The sequence below is a fragment of the Pistacia vera genome, unplaced genomic scaffold, assembly GCF_008641045.1.
Source record: "Pistacia vera cultivar Batoury unplaced genomic scaffold, PisVer_v2 Contig230, whole genome shotgun sequence".
Classification (NCBI taxonomy): Eukaryota; Viridiplantae; Streptophyta; class Magnoliopsida; order Sapindales; family Anacardiaceae; genus Pistacia; species Pistacia vera.
In genome coordinates, this window is record NW_022196036.1 from 398,805 (window position 1) to 411,787 (window position 12,983).

Sequence of the window (12,983 nt, forward strand, 5' to 3'; positions counted from 1 at the left end):
GCTCAAAGCCATTGCTCTAAAGCAACCATTGTGTTGTGGGACCTTGTGGTTCCCCTGTGGCTGTAAGGAAAAATAAAATTAAGTGATTAGATGGCATTTTTAACCATGTTGCTTGAACCGTTACAATCTAAGGAAATTTATGCATAAAAATGTAAACACTTTGCTATTTTAATTGTTAAGTGTATATAAGATTTTTTTTTTCTTTTTTGTGCACAAATGTAATGATGATCTTATGAAAATTTCTATTTATGTGCTCCAAAGCACAAGCAGATTGACAACCCGCTTATTTAATCCCTAAATAATTCATAAACTTTAAAATACAGTAGTTACTCTTGTGATCAGCTATATAAGTAAATACTTCAAGAAAATATTATCTGTATTGCCTATAAGAAGACATTTGTAAATCTATCGCTGATAAATGCAATGTTAACACGGAGGTGATCATGCATCAGCTTAGATCTACGATGGACTCATTAGATGATTTTTTTTTTTTTTTTTTTTTTTGATGTTTATTTTCACGAATTTTAATGGTTTTCCTGCTTAATAACAAAATTAAAAGAGAGGGTCAATGCATTTCAGGGAAGTTGGTAAAACCGACAGACAATCAGCAACTTTCATTTGTTTATTGGAAATTAGATAAGCGAGTGAAGCTGGACAGTAGCATCAAACATGGAGATGCCAGATATTTTGCCACTTATGCATGATGGCATCTAAAGCAGCATATGGAACAGAGCTTACATTGAAACTACAGTTAAAGATCACTGGAAGGTATAACAATATTGTTATAATTCTTCCAAAATATTTATTATACATATATATATCCGCTTAATTATTTCGTTCTGCAGATGGATTACTTGGGATTTATGACTACTGGAATGGTAAGAAACTATGATCTTCTTTTTCTAAATTCAAACTGCTTGTTATTAGATAAGTATCATAATTAAGTCAATGCTATATGGCAGATTATCAAGATAAGGCACAACACCAGCCTTCATGCTCCATGATAAAGGTATTGACCATGACACGTAATTGTGTCTTTTAGGGGAACAGAGCCCTTCGATGCAGATGGGTGCTCAGACTTGATCTCTCTTGGTATGAGATCAATGGTGTGGGAAATATTCATGGTGGTTTATGAAGGCCTAGGTTTGCAAAAACAAGAGGTTGGCTAAAGAAATGAATAAGCTAGAAGATAAGCGCCCAGAGCCCCTAGCTTACTATGCAATCAGGGAGATGTTAAAAGACCAATTGAGCAAAATGATCGAGCAAAATATTATTGACAGGTCACAGTTGGTGGGGCACTGGCTATTCTCTTTCCCACAATTTTGATAATGCATGAGGAGAAACTGTTGTTGGAGAGATTGGAAGGGATCTATACATATGGGCAACCAAGGGTAGGAGATGAACGTTTGGTAAGTTCATGGAATGAAGTTGAAAGAGCATAGTGTTGATATTTAGACTTGTTTACAGAATGACATGGTGCCAAGGTTACCTTACGATGACTCAGATCTTATGTTAAGCACTTGGGACCTGCATTTACTATAATCGCCACTATGAAGCCAAGGTGAGCATCACTCTCCTTCTACTAAGAACAATGTTTTAGTTGCATTTTGCATGGTTATAATTCGTATGACTTGGTGATTGAGAAGATGCAGCTTACAACTGATTATGCAAATTATTTTGATTATTGAGCAGGTTGTTCCGGAGCAACCAAAAGAATTACTCTCACCGCTGAATGCAATTCCAATGATGATAAATGCATTTTGGAGCTGATAAGAAGTTTCACCATAGTTACAAAATGGGACCAGACTATAAAGAAGGGTGGTTCTCAAGGTGTTTAGAGTAATCGGTTGGTTATGCCAGGCTATACAGCGCATTCTACCCAAGATTATGTAAATGCTACTCGTTTGGGATCTCCGACGGATTTCTACCATCTCATAGGTGAAATTCCTTGATGGTCTTCGTAAATTGTGCTGTTGTTAACGTTAAATGGTCATGTAATTCGAATGGTTACTAAAAATAGAATGAATAACAGAATAAGTGAGGTCTCTGCTAAAAAGTTGATATATCCATTTCCAAGAAGATATGTAACTTAGAGAAAATGTAATTTGAGATGTGGAAATGGTTGAAACACAAATTTGGGATCTCTATTTATATGAGTTTTTTATTTTATGATCGCAATGTCCGAGCTAGTTTACACACATCTCAATTAATCCTATGGGACCTAGAATTACCAGCCAAGTAAGAGTTCTAGGACTACCCTATTAACAACCGAAGAGATATTTGAACTTAAAACCTCTTAAATAATACACTCAAGAGTCCTCATCGAACCATAGGCCACACTAGTTTTATGAGGTATATTATTCATTTCAATAATATAATGAATTTTCTATCACTGATTCAAAATAAGTATTCCCGAATTAGAATCAACTGCATAGACATTCAGCATTTAGAACGGTGATTAATTAGGACCATAGAAACGCTCAGTGCTGGAATTTCAAAAAGGTAATTCTTTGGTTAGTGGAAGATATTCAGTGTAAAGTTTCATCGAAAATCAAAATAATTCAGCTTCCTTTTTAGGTGAGAGGATGCTCATTTTGACCAAAGTCAAGTGGAGGAAACTAACCCACTACTGTAAATAGGGACATTGATAATTGGTATGTCGAAATAATTAACAAAGTCGATCGCTAAACATTTGACGAAATTTGCGTTTTCAATATTCAAAAGGCCTCAACATGATGACTTAAGTTTTTTTTACATAAAAAATCAATAATATTATTATACATGTTTTAAAGTGATATATCTTTTCACATTTATATCCTTTTCTAAGAAATAGCATTATATAAATTATAACACAAACAAAGACAAATTACTTGAATAAAAAAAATTAGTATACAACTTAGAATATAAAATCCCTCGTGTATTAAATTAAAGCCACCAGAACTGATGCCTGCCATTTCTTGGCAATTTCCCTTATGGATCAAATGTATGATTAGATGATATATATATATATTGCTTTAGGGTTGAGTCACAACAAAAACAAAGTCTTACCAGTTTATTTCCTTAAACTTTCGTTATGGCTGGTACTTGAATTCTCCGGCAGTTACATGGTGCTGAAGCCTGAAGAGTTGGGCTTTGATCCCTTCGCATCTTATTTTCCAGTGACCTAGAGAAGAGGAATTTGTGGAAAGCCTTATAGAGAAGAGGAAGTTTGGTCGGAGGTGGATCATATTTGTCTCAATCGTTGTACTGAAGTTTTGCGATCTGTGGCAAAGCCAATGTCAATTATTGGTTCAACGATTGAGTTATTCCTAAACCTTTTATCAAGTAACCAAAACCTCGGTGTGCTCCTGCTTAATTTCTTGCGAGGTTAGTTTGTTCTCTTTTATTTAATTATTTATCTGTGATTTTTTGAGTCTTGACGTTGTCATATATATAGTGCAAGGCTATATAAACGTCAACCTCTGACTCAGACCTGCATGCAGAAGCTTAATAGCTTAATCACTTAATATTACTTCTGTTAGTGTGTAAGAGAGGGAGTCATTAAACGATTAGCGCGTATTTTCAAGGTCAATCTGGACTTACGGTGGTTAGAATAAACTGTTGTTAGAAGAACAACATGACGAGAAAAGGTAGGCACAAACTGATACCCACTTCCCTAAATTCTATAATTCAAACTTGGTTAATTTTTAATGTAACAATAATATATGTGGATTTTTCTATCTTCGTATTATAACCAATTAAGAGAGTGTTTGTCTAAACTATAAACTGGTTAAACTAGTTTATAAACTCTAAAATTAAGCTGACCCGTTGTTATAATTTTTTGAGCTTATAAGTAATTTAAAAAAAAAAAAAAAGATAAGTTTGGGGGGAGATACCTTTTTTTTTTTTTTTTTTTGTGCTTATAAACACTCTGCTATAACTAGTTTGACTAAGTATATTACCACATATCTTTATTTAATTTTAAAATTTCATAATATACTCTTATTTAATGAATATCCCTTTAGTCATTTTATAATAAAATGTACTTATAAGCCACATTTTACCAAACACGTCAACTACTTATCAGTCACTTACAAGTACTTTAACCAAACACGTAATTATTTAAAAATTAAACTTATAAGTTAATTTATAAGCTCAGGCAAACCCTCTTTAAATTATCTAGTTTTGGATCCAACTAATTAATCCAGCAACGGTTAGTTCAGAGTAGTTCCAACATTGTGAGATTTCACCCTCAGGCAATCCCATAGAGAGGGCAAAATAAATAAAATAAAATTTTGGGTAAGGTTAGGTTTATGCTACAAAATTAATTTATACGAAATTCTACGCATGTATATTGACTGAAAGCCTAATTTATTTATTTTATTTTTAGCTGGCTTTCTGTCTTAATACTATTATAATATCATCAACAACTACATCAAAGGCTTTATGATATTAATACAAATACAGTAAGTTCCGACATTGTAGAAGCTTCCAGGAAAGATTGAAATAGAATATGAAAGCATCATATTCTTATTTAATATTTCTAATGGGTCCCATCCACTTAAATGGCCATTCCCTTTCTCTATTACCAATTATATATATAAAAGAAAATTAGAAATATTCCAAGCGGATAAGAACTTTTTTGGTTTTTAGCACGTGATGTGGTCTACTCTGTAGTCTGTAGATGTCTGTGTCTCTGCAAACGTTTTTATTTTTCATTTTGTTTATTTAAATGATGGAGAGTGAGTTAGTTTATGCATAATTCAATTAATTACTCAAGATTCTGAAACTACTAATAAGGAAAAGCTCTATGACTACTTTTATTAGCTAGAAGTGTTAAAAAAAAATCCATAAACTGAACCAAAAAATGGGGATTTGGTGAAACTTGTTCGGTTTCAGTTTAAGATGATTTTTTGAATCAGTTTCTTGTCAGTTTCCAGTTAAGGATTACGAGAACCAGTACTAGGTGAGAATGAGAGGTTGATTAAATCACCTCCCCCGATTTGTCTAGGATTCTATCTAAATTTAAAATCAAAGTTAATAGTAAAAGAGAAATACTAATATATAATTAATACTGTTAAATGTTCGATCAACACAAAACAAATCTTCTCGATTGTATTGATTAATCTTTTCATGTTATGTGGATACATGAATCATAATATTGATAACTAAAATATTCAGTATGGATATTGAATTCATGAAATTATAAATTTTGTAACATAAAATATTTAGTATTGTAGATATGATTTAACATGAAATTCATAAATAAAATTATATCTAAAACAAGTTTAAAAAAATGCACTGCAAAGTATGGAAAACTAGTTTTCCCCATAACAGTTCGTTAAAAAATGGGTAACCGAACCAGTTACCGATTTTGAACACCACATATTATTAACAATCGAGGAAGATTTGAACTCATACCTCTTGAGTAATAAAACCTAAAAATTCCTATCAAATCACTCGATCACTCTAAAAGAATGTGGTCTGTGCAAACGTTTGTCCAAATATGTGTATCTACGCAGTTTGCATAGTCAAATCTATCATGCCATGGGCTAATTACAATTGATCAATTTGTTGGTCTAATATAATGAGAACTGATTTAATTCGTTGTTGATTAACAATGTGTGTGGTGCAGGGAGGGTGGTTGTGCCAGATAAAAATTCAGCTTCATTCTTATCGTTTACTGGAAATGTGGACAGCGAGGGAGTTGGAGCCTGTATCAAATATGGAGATGAAAGATACTATGCGGCACTGTCCATGATGGCATCCAAAGCATCATATGAGAACAAGCCTACATCGAAACTATCGTCACCCAAAACTGGAAGGTATATTAACTTAATACGATATAACACACTACAAATCTTCCTCTGTGCAAATTAAGTAATTAACTGTTGCTTTATTTTAATAGCACTAGCAGAGATAAAATTTTTAATTTATTTATTTTTCTTTGTAAAATTATAAATCCATTGTATTTATTATAATTTGTCTTTGTGCAGATGGAATTTTTGGGATCTTATGACTACTGGAATGGTGAGAACACGTCATAAAAAATAAAAATTGATTATAATTTCTATTCTAAATTATCGTAGTGCTTCTTGTCTTGGAATTATATGGTAGACTGAGTGCTAACTAATAATATATCCTCGTTAATTTATATGGCAGATTTCAAGAAAAAGCCACGACCAAGCAGTTATGTTTCTGATAAAATGAGTATCTGGCCGGATACTATGTTGTGTCTTTAGAGGTACTGAAACTTTGTTGTGCAGACGCATGGAGTTCTGACTTGTATCTCTCTTGGTATGAGATCGATGGCATAGGCAAGATCATGGTGGTTCTATGAAGGCTCTAGGTTTACCAAAGGTCAAAGGTTGGCCCAAGATGATCGATAAGGAAAAGGATAACCGCCCTGGCCCTTAGCATACTATGCGATCAGGGATATGTTAAAAGAACTTTTAGCAAAAACGACAGAGCAAAATACATAGTGACAGGCCACAGTTTAGGCGGTGCGTTGGCTATTCTCTTGCAGCGATTTTGGCTTTGCATGAGGAGACAGAGTTATGGGAGGATTAGAGGGTGTTTACACATTGTGGCAACCCAGGGTAGGAGATGAAAAGTTTGTGAGTTCATGAAAAGAAGTTAAAAGAGAACGCCGTTAATTACTTTTTGTTTGTTTACAGTTATGATATTGTGCCTAGGCTGCTTTTGATAATCTGAGTCTATGTTCAAACACTTTGGGCAGTGCATCTACTACAACAGCTTCTTATCAGGGAAAGGTGTGTATTTCATATATACCATCACGTTAAAATGATTATTATAACTGCACAACCTTTAAAATTATTCAATAATAATGAGTGTAAGTAAGTTTAAATTAGGTTTTTTTCTAATCTTAAAATATCAAACATGTGTCAAATTATCTTAGATTAACTCATCAATGCGAGACTCAAACATTGAAAGGTGCTTTAACGAACGCATGCAGGTAGTTGCAGAAGCGCCAAATAAGAACTACTTCTCACCATTGGAGACAAAATCATGATGATGAATGCAGCTTGGGAGCTGATAAGAAGCTTTACTTATGGCGCACAAAGGGCCCGGACTATAAAGAAGGAGGGGTACTCAGAGGTTTAGGTAATCGGACTTATAGCCCCCGGTATACAGCTCATTCTACCCAAGATTATGTCAACGCCACTCGCTTGGGATCCACGGATAATTGTTCACCCCAAGAGACTGTAATCAATAATTAATGGTTTCAATAAACTTTCATGCACAAAATGCAAATTTTAAGATTAATGGTGTTTGTTCTGAGTTTGTGCACTCTTCTTGAGCACCCTTGCTTGTTTTCTCTTCTTTGTTTGGTTTGAGCCTCCGCGTCTGTTAGGGCGTTTATGCCTATCTTTCTTTGTTTGGAGTTGTATGCTCTTTTAAGCGTTTGTTTCTATCCTTATGTTTAAAAAGATAGATAATTTGTTCTAGTCTTTTTTAAACCTCTTTCGGGGTATGCTCTTAGTTTTTATATAATTTATTTCTTCTATGAAATTTACCTTTCAAAAACAAAAATTACATTAGTCATAATAAATAAATCTAGTTTCCTTTCTTTCATTAATTGGTATTACTCTCAAAACTGTTGCTCCTGGGTGGTGTGAGATGAAAAAAATAAAATTTGATGACTTTGTTTATCTAGTTTCACGTTCTAATCCAATTTCCTAGCTACTGCCTTTACCGGGTACCAGTTACCGCAACTATCAGCTATAATACCATAGCTAGTCTTTGTTAAACATATTTGCCTATCAGCCCATGTAAATATTTACCGCCGTTGACAAATATACATAATCTGTATACTGTATTATGAAATAAAAACTATACATTCATAGAATAGTGGAAAATATATACATTTAACATGTAAGGCCAGTTTGGATCGGGTTAATATTAAAATGGAAAAATATATTTTAAATTGGGTAGATAACTATGTTGGTTGTTTTGTAAAAAACTATTCCTGGAAAAAAAAAATGTCAAAAAGTACCAAATTGGGGGTAAATCGCCAGGAATAATATTACCAGGAGAGAGTATTATTAAAAATTACTTCTGTAATCCAATTTGCCCCAATGGACAATGTAGATGTAATATCCTTGGCTTTGTTAATAATTACAAAACACCCAATTTGCACAAGAAGACGGATTTGTCCTCAGTTTCTTAATTTTTAGACAAAATTGCCTTGCTTATTATCAATATTTCAAAAATGCCATGAAATTTGGTGTGCCCCTATTATCTCACATATTTGCATATTATGACCAATATGCCCTTTTATTTCACTAAACAATACATATAAAAAGAAAAAAAAATTCTTGGCCCTAATATACATTTTGATCGAGACTCTGCCCTCAACCTCCATCGCTGCGTGGTCTTCTTCTTTTGTCTCATTCACGACTCACGCTCCGATCGCCATTTTCTAGTAAGTCAAATACCCTTTTCCATTGTATTTTTCATTTTAGGTGTGTTTTGCGTTCGTTAGCTAAGATCTCGCTCTTACCTCACTGGTCGACCATCTTCGCCGCAGGACCTCGGTTCTTCGTCTCCACCGTTTGATCCGAATAGCACTCTAATTGCCATTTTGAACAGTACTACAAATGTACCAATAATTCTCACACATTTTCACATATATTCGGTCTAGGATACATTGAAAAAGTTAACAAAATTTCTCAATTTGGAAACTTGCATCTAAATTCCAACCATGGTGTAAATAAAAAAATACAATTTTTCTTTGCCTTTAAAAAAAAAAAAAAAAAAAAGGCTTCAATTGGCAAAGTAGAAATCAACATGTAGGAGCTATAATTTGGGCAGTACATAAATCAAAGTTTTAAATTGGGAGATGGGAACAAATAGTTACAATAACAGGTTGAGATGTTGAGTGTATACCAATAGAAAATACAATAGCTTTGTTTCGAAGTTCAATAGTCTATGTAAATTTGTCAATAAAATACTTGGCTAAAATATAAGAAAAATATTTTGTTAATTGATTATTGTTTTATAACTAAAACATTAATTATTTAAACCCGACAATCATCTAAAGGGCATTTTAGTAAAATGTAATCAATATATTTGCTCTTATAGCTAACCGAACAGATTAATTAGTAATACAAATAATCTTCCAAAGGGCATCTAATAAAAGGTCATTTCAGGACATCTGTTATATTGTTAACCAAACCCATAATTATTAATATTCTCAATTTGACCAAGAATTGTAATAATTTAAACTCACTAATTACAATACTATATTTCGGTAATCTTATACTAAGATAAAAAAAATATATGATCCATAACGCCCGAAATATATTTAATTCATCCCATAGGGGTGTTATCGAGCCGAGCTGACGCGAGTTTTCGGCTTAACGAGCTCGGCTCGTGAGAGAGGAAGACTAAATGAGCTGAGCCGAGCCATAAAATATGTGGCTTGGCTCGGCTCGGTGGGGTTTGGCATATTTCAAGCCGACCGCAAGCCATCTCCAAATAATTGTGTTTTTTTTTTTTTATTCAATTTTTTTTCTTAAAATTCGCTGGGCAGCAAGTGGGCGTCTGATTGTTGAAATTCAAATAAATGCAAATCATAATTTCACTTTGAAGCTGAATCAATGTTCAATATTGAGAAATGAGAAATTAGTTTAAAATATGGCAGGCGAATTCAAAGGGCTTAAAATTGAAAAATCATTATTTAATTTTCATTAATTGCTGGGCAGAGGAAGAAAAATATAATGTCTGATGCATTTTGTAAATTTTTCACTTTTAATTTATTTGTCAAACGATTTATTATTTTTCGCCATCCTCAAACAGTCAAACTAAATTCTAAATGCTAAATTTTCACTTTCATTTATTGTTTTTTTTATTTGGAGCACGCAAGTCTGAATCTGATGTCGAATGTCTCTCAGTCCTCATACATCACCCAACAATTAAACCTACTTAAATCAACATTAAATGAAATGCTATTGCTATTAACAATTTATCATTAACATACTATTGTATCACAAATTAAGTTAAGTGAACTAATATTTGTTTAGTTCACTTGACTTAACAAAGTTTTCACAAAAACAAAATGGGGGATTATCATAACTATACATCAAGTGACATCACCATCCATAAAAAAATATATATAATAGCAAAAGATATGGCTGTATGTCCATTGTAGCTACTCCTCCTACAAACAAATTAATGTGAAACACATTAAGTACAATTGTCATTTTATATAAACTAAAGATGAAATGTAAACCTGAACACAAAAGTAATAAATATAGACCTGCAGAATCCTACTGCCACAGTCAATAACTCACGAGTGAATCAAACAATCTGCTGACTCCCATAACTTGACAAACAGAAGCTGAATCTCTAAGTGATCCTCATCCTCCTCTTTCTAAGATGAAAAAGAGATAAAAATAATCTAAGTGAGAATAAAGTTATTTAAATATATAATTAAAAAAACATGTAAGAATGGAACTTACTTTGCACCATTTCTTACTCCATTCAAAGTGGACACCAGTCACATCCACATAACCACATCTCCACCGTAGCTGGTGAAAAAGAGGCTCGGTACTATCAATAACCCTACTCCCAGCACTGAATGCAGACTCTAAAGCAACCTAGTGATGGGATGGCTAGTATCTCTCCGAGCCATCGTAGACAATATAGGAAACTTGGTTGAATTTGCCTTCCACCACTGTAAGGCATCGAATGAGTCATGATCCCCCACCACTTATGGATCCTCTCCAAATAACAGTCTAACTTAGACTGACAGGCCTAGCAGTTTCAACCAAGTCTAGAAAAGTGCTAAAATATCCCAGGCCTCGGCTCCCTCAACCGCAGCCACCTCACCAATGGCTCCATGTCCATCCCTTGTGATGTAGAAGCACAGGCGATAGTCAAACCTTGGTACCTTGAACATACTCCCCTATAACTCATACAATGCATCCCAGACCGTCACCATATTTGCTCGTCTCTGCCTCATAATAAATCTTAGGGGATGCCCACTGAATAACCCTCATTTCAACGAGGATCCAATACAGCAGCCAAAACATCAACACATTGCATTCCCCCCAATATTTATCAAACTTCTGTTTTTTATACCATACTCTAATAAAATATCTTTAGATTCACTTTTACTATCCAATATACATTTCACTGCACACACTCCTTCAAGAATAAATTAGACAACGGATAATCACTTCTTGAAATGAGTTGTGTTGAACAATGAATACTTTCAAAACTTCACAAACTTTCTCCACTTTCTCCCAATCCTCGTCACTCGGATTATTATGGTAATTGATATCTCTCTCTTTCACTCTTGGAAAAACCTTTTGAACTTAATTGTCGTTGCCAACATTTCATAGGTAGAATTCACCTTGTTTACAATGAAGAAAGTTTCCGATACAACAATTTAAGTTGTTGAACAATCTCAGAAAATACCTTGAGCCGTTTTCTAAATTGTTGATATATGACACACACTCATAGATGTCGTTAATAATGTGCCTAATTTGATGAAGTCCATCTTGAACAATCAGGTTCAAGATGGTGCGCAACATCTCACATGAAACAGTTTACTCCACAAAGGAGTTTTCCCGAAACTTCAAAATTTTCTTCAAAACCTAATCGCAACATCATTACTTAAAGCATTATCTACAGAAATAGTATATACCTTATTTTCATCCCCCCATTAGGAACTTGAAAATGCCATCCGCAATCGCAATACCAGTCCGGGGTGGAGGTAGACGAACAAAGTTGAGGATACGTCTATTCAGCCTCCAAGTACTATCTATCCAATGCCATGTCAACACCATATACTCCATCTTTTGATTCCCTGAATTCCATAAGTCTGTAGTCAAACGATTTTTGTCATAGTCTTCAACAAAGTCTTCAATTTGGCATTCTCACTTTCATATACATTGATATAATCTTTTTTACAAGTATGGCGGGAAACGGAGTCCATCCAGGAATCCCATACTTCATCATATGTTCAAGCCCTCTCCTACAACTGTATGGCGCTCATGCATAGCACCCAATGGGCGATCAATTCCTCATTTTCAACATGTCAAACTTCCCACTTAAAGTTGGCAAAATAGTAGTTGGAACATCATTACCAATACTCGGAAAACTAATATGTTGTTGCCTCATGGAAGCTTTTCTCCTGAAACACCAGTTTAAATGTCTATTGAACTGGGTGGTGCTTTCGGTGGCATTAATACACAATGACTTTGCAATGGATACACTCAACCTTTTTGGTGCCATTAGGGAGTACACCTCCTTGAACTCCATCATCACACTGAAGTCTTTGTCCTTTTTGCTTCTAAATCAGATTTTATTTCATCACCTTATCCGGGGTACTAATACTTTGCTCTGTATTATTGTGGTTGCATTCAAGTTAAGGTTACAGCCAGGGTGTCGGTAATTGTATCTTGTATTGCAGGGGTGCTTGAGGAATTACCCTCCATTTACAAACCTATAAATGGAAAAAAAAAAAATATCAACAATTAATGCAAAAACCAATATGAAATAATGGCAAACTATTACATTGCACACACATCAAACCAATACATTATACATTTCACACCATATTAATGTCACCAATACATCCAGGGGTGGACCCAGCCCCTTGGAGGGTAGGCCTGGCATTTTTAAAAAAAAAAATTATTTATATAGTCTCATAAAAAAAATTATATTAATAAATATATGTCTAAACTTATCTTTAAATTAAAAAAAAAAAAAAAGAAATATTTTACATACAAACTCATAAAAACTGCTAAATATATATATTTCACACCTACATCATATTAAAAGTTTTAAAACTCTCTTCATCTTTCTACGTTCATTTATTTTTTATGATTATTATCTAAAATTCTTTTCTTTCTCTCTCATTCTCTCTTTCACTTTCTTATGTTATTCGTCTTAAAACTTTTGAAGATTGAAATTGTTGAAAATTTCACTCATTAAGGTGTCACAATTAACTTCGTTTTCCGTTTTCTCAATTT

At 33.7% G+C, this 12,983-nt stretch overlaps 2 pseudogenes; both read left to right on the plus strand.

The window, feature by feature from the left end:
• Positions 1 to 703: 703 nt before the first annotated feature.
• Positions 704 to 1,952, plus strand: LOC116131198 (annotated as a pseudogene).
• A 4,023-nt stretch (positions 1,953 to 5,975) lies between these two features.
• LOC116131199 lies at positions 5,976 to 7,220 on the plus strand (annotated as a pseudogene).
• Positions 7,221 to 12,983: the final 5,763 nt, after the last annotated feature.